We start from the raw sequence: 5,356 nt of genomic DNA, 5'->3' as shown, positions 1-5,356 counted from the left end.
TTATTCAACCGCAAAAGAAAAAAATTACGATGACACGAGAACTAGACAAGGACCCAAGTTCCATTTTGGGTCGAGAAGCCATAGAAAACTCAAAAGATCGTCACTCTTCTTGTGAGGAAACCAGCAAAGGGAGAATGTTGTATTATGTTACCCAAAGAGAGGATCAAAACTGCACTAAAACACAATACAAAGAAAGCAAATTTTAATCAGTTCAACCACAAGATAATAGATGAAAGACTAAATAAAGTTTAAATTGTAAGCATAAAAAAAACCACGCACCTGAGAAGCAAGAGAGAAAAAGGAGAGGAGGAAGATGAGAAACAACAATAGAATGCCGAAAAAAGAAAAAAAGAAGAGGTGTGGCAAGAGAAAAAGGAGAAGAGGAAGACGATCGATATCAGAAAATGAATGTCGCGAAGAGTTGCAGTGTATTTAAAATGGAATTGGGCGTCGGTTATTCTCCAGAAACCGACGTCGATAGACGTCGGTTTTCGTACTAATGTGACGTCCAAGTGAACATTTAAAATTGACTTTTTGAATACCCATTAGACGTCAGTTTCTGTCAGGGGAAACTGTCGTCTAGGAAGCTGAACCGATTGACGTTTGATATCCTATCAGGGATGTTCACAACTATTGGTATGAGCCACCGACGCCTATAATAACATACACGTCGGGGCCCTAAATAGCCGACGTATCGAGTTTTGTAAACATAATCGTTACAGGTATTATAGACGTCGCGTAGTCCGAAACGCCGACGTCGAAATTGAAGATTTTTTTGTCTTTCCCGCCTTCCATACATGCCTTAGATGTCGGATTTGGACTACGTGACGTCTAAGCATTTGAGAATTAGGTGAAAAACATTAAATGCAGCCGAGTAGACGTTGGGGTGCTGCAGTGCTGACATCTTGAAATTAGTAGACGTCTGTTTTTGGATAAAACCGATGTCTAGCTTACCAGGCTATTTACGATAATGCCACCGTCCGTTCCTATACGTTGGATTACACGTAAACCGACGTGATGTTAAATATCATTTTTGTACTAATGTAAACTTGAGAGATTTTAAGAATAAAATTCTTTTTACAGCAACTAAAATCTTGGCTCATTGAAATATATATTTTTTTAATATCTTAATTGATTATTCTATGATAGTTAGAGGTGGTTAAATATTTTTTACTCGCAAACATGATGTTCAAAATAAAGATGTTTTTTTTTTTATTATTATTATCAACATATTTTAAATGTTTTGGGTGTTAATATGTTTTAGCATGTTATAATTCCTATTGAATTATGAAAAACATTTGAATTAAAATATAAATACGTTGATAAAAGGTTTATCTATATATTAATGAGAAATGAAAGAATTTCAAAAAATTAATAACATATTTATTTTTTATGATTGTGATTTTTATTATTTCAAAGTTATCTCCTTCACGGATGGTTGTGCTTGAAATTTAAAATACAAGTTCAAAATATCCACTTTTAATTGTAAGCTAACCTATTAATGTTCTATTCTTAATGCGGGGTGTGTGACGATAATAAGATTACAGTTTTATTTACTAAAATTTTATTAAAGAAGACTTAATTGAAAAAAAAAAAATAAAGTCTTGGGTGAAAATTTATATACATTATGTATTACACTCAAACTTAAAGGTGTCCATGCATGATTTTTTTTAAAAAAATATATTCTACAAGTTTTTTCTTAATAATCATATAAATCGCTTGAAGATTTTGTAGAATGCAAATAACCACTAAACTTCGTAATGATAAGAGTCTCAAATGGATGACAAAATTTGGTAAGCCGGATTAGAATGCAAATAACCACTAAACTTTGTAATGATAAGAGTCTCAATTTAGCAATATTTGATGATAAAATTTATTATAAATATAGATTAAATTGATATCATTTTACACACCAATTAATGAACTCATAGTATTATACATACCAAAACCCCTTCAAAGGAAAATATGGGTTAACAACAAAGAAAAACATTACCTAAACTTCAAACAAATTTACTTTGATATATTTGAAATGTTTCGAATAATAAAATAATAGAATATTACTTTTTGTAAATTTATTCATTTTTATTATCAATATAATTATTTCATCATATACTGTAAAACTTTGCGAAGTTTTTATTTTGAAAAATTGTTAAAAAAATAGTTTAAATTTTCATCAATTTTAAATATTTCAACACCGAGAGTAAGGGTTTACTATAAAGAAAAACTTCATCAGCTTTAATTATTTACTATATTTTAATTGTATACTATTGAGTTTTTTTTGTGCATTTCTAAAATTTATTATGAAAAGGTAATAGGATAAATTTTCATTAATTTTATATATTTTGGTATTATTGGAGAATATAATATGAAAATTGACATTATACTCTGTTTAAACAGCAGTTAAGAGAAAAAAAAAAACATTCAAAGAGTGAATTTCTTAAAAAGAAAAACAATAAATAAAATTGTATAGAGATTTGTCATGGCAGGGCAGCAAAAAATCCACTAGAAAACCCACTTAAAATGCTCTTGCCGTAGATGCATAAGAGCCTAAATTTATCTTTCCCTTCACACTGTCCCACGCGACCAAACCGGAGTTGAAATTTTACACTCCTACGGTTCAGCTTTTTTTTTTTTTTGGTTAAGGCAGAATTCACAACTAAAATAAAATAAACTGTTTGTTACGATGTCAAGTTACTCCTAATATCTTCAAAATTTTCTTCAGGTTTCGTTCGATAGTTGTTCTAATTTTTTTTTGTCTTCTTGTCGCTCAAAGATGTTTAAGTCATCGACTGTCCAGTAATAAATGTACAAAAAAATATAAGGAAAATGATATTTTGACACCAATTTTTTTGACACAATTTGGCACTAAAATGTGGTTGGACGATTTCAAATTAAAAAAAAAATGGTTTTTTTCTTCTAAATATGCTCTTGTTTCAATTTTTTTAATTTGAAATCGTCTAACTACGTTTTGACACGTGTGCAGTGTTAAAATAGTGTCAAAAATTGGTATCAAAATATCATTTTCCAAAATATAAACACTTATCTCTTATCTTTAACATGTATTTATACTTTTTGTTATGAACTTTAGATTAATAAAACTTTAATCTAGGCCAATCACTCGTACTCAATATTTACCTTAATGATAGCGAGAAATTTACTTACTGATCGTGACTGGTAGATCATGACATCGTTTATCGTCTTGTCTCTTTGGTTGTTTGTCCTACTTCGTTTACAACTCTTTATTCTTTCTTAACCGTCTGGTTTGCTCGAAAGTTGATTAATATACAATTTGTAATAATATGACTTCATTAAAAATAAAAGTAAAGTATGTATTATTTTTTAATTCTAAAAGAAAAAACATTACCCGCTGATTTATAAATAAGAAAACGAAGTGTTATACTTGCATTAAATTCTTAATCAAAAGAGCGTTCAATCAACGACAATATGTCATATTTGCATTATATCGCATGATAATATAATAAGAGAGAAAAACATTAGTCTTGTTTGTTAACGAGAGATTTGGTAATTATCCAACGTGGAAGAACTTGTCGGCGGCCAATTGAATACTGTTTTAACTGCTGAATGTGGATAGTTAGAAGACGATTAAACTGAAAAAAAAAAAACAATTGGAGTTGAATTGAGTTAGTACTTAGTTCATTGATTGCATCTTTGAATGAACTAAATAGGTCGAAACTTAAGAAGATGGTGATATTTAAAAAGTGTATGGATATGGTTGGTTTCCAAAAGAACAGCCATGGTAATGATAATATTCCAACTTACAAAATTGTCCTTGGTACTCTTATCACTACTTTTTGTTAGTGTATGAGTGTGGGTAATGGTTCTGTTAACAGTTTAAGATAAAACTGAATAATAATGACCAACTAAGCTCCCAGAATTGAAAGGATTGTGACCCTTCACCAAACCACACCACCTAAGATAGGGGAGACTGGGCTCCACTCTTTGACAAAACACCCATATTATTGGAGGACCATCATCTCTCTACTTTTCTGCATTCCAAATCTTTCTTTTAACAGTTTTATCATAAATAATTTTCAGTGTTATACAGTGTAAAAGAAGGATTGGTGAAGAGTTTATATACACATAGATATTTTTAATGGTAAAAAATTTTTTAAAATAGTACTAAAAACAAAACTGTGAAGACTTTCGAACAATGTCTTGTCGATCCTCCCCCAACACTCAGGATTTTTCGGTTATCACAACTTGATTATTTTGATAAGTTAATTTGACTAGATTTACTTATTAATAAGTTTAAAAAATTTGTATTTGATTTAATAAAAATATGATTAATATTTTCCTCTTAAAATTTAGCTTCTTCTTTTTTTTTACACGTAACCTTCCATTTTCACTTCACCCGCATAGACTTTAGCCAGTGTCAATTTTATGAACTATATTAAGTATAACATTTAATGCACATTTTTACTTTTATAATCCAAATTGAGGGGTTGTTCTTTAGTTTTGTTTTCTTTGGCCATGCGTCTATAATTAGCTCCACACCCACTGACATGTATGACGTATCAAAAATTATATCTTCATTTTAATATCCACCGTTTTAGTTCGATGTGTCTATGATGGCCCCTCTTCTTTCAACAATCATTGCAGTTTTAGGGTTTTCATCCCCTGCATCAGATTGCATGTTCTTGGTTAGAATTAAATCTACAAATACACTCCAATTTAGCATAAAAAACCTCTTCATATAACATAAAACAAAAGAAAATTCTAAACTCTTGTTTTTCTTTAAAAAGAAAAATAATGAAAAAAATATAAAATGCTAATAATTTGCAAAAGTAGCCACAGAATTATATGCAGTGTCGATGTACTGTATTATCTATACAAAGTGCATTATATCAACCATAGTAAGGTTTCGCTAGAGATGAACTTAATATAATAATTTAATGAACGAGCATAGACTTAGGTGCTCCTTATGTTTTTTATTTTAATTTAAATCGTCACTTTAGTACGACTCGTTTTAAACTGATATTAAGTTTCCACGTATGTTATAATGTAATTAAAATAAAATCTCAGTTTTGCAACTGAAATTAATACTATAAATACTTACAATGTTCCCGTTACTTTTTAATCATACTATTTTAGAAATTTTTAAAAACTATGTAATTTAAATATTCAAAAACTTGATATATAAATAATAGTATCTCAGTATTAAGTATTATAAAAATAAAAAATTTAAGAATAAGGTACTACACAAGATCTTGAGAGCTTAAGAGTAAAAAATAAACATTTTAATAATTACTTTTCTTTTGGTGTTAAAATTTTGGAACACAAATAAAAAAGAGAAAATATATTTTCGATATCTTACTTTTAATTTCTTAAAAATGTT

This window comes from Vigna radiata, chromosome 11, assembly GCF_000741045.1.
Source record: "Vigna radiata var. radiata cultivar VC1973A chromosome 11, Vradiata_ver6, whole genome shotgun sequence".
Lineage (NCBI taxonomy): Eukaryota > Viridiplantae > Streptophyta > Magnoliopsida > Fabales > Fabaceae > Vigna > Vigna radiata.
Note: the sequence above shows the minus strand (reverse complement) of the source record.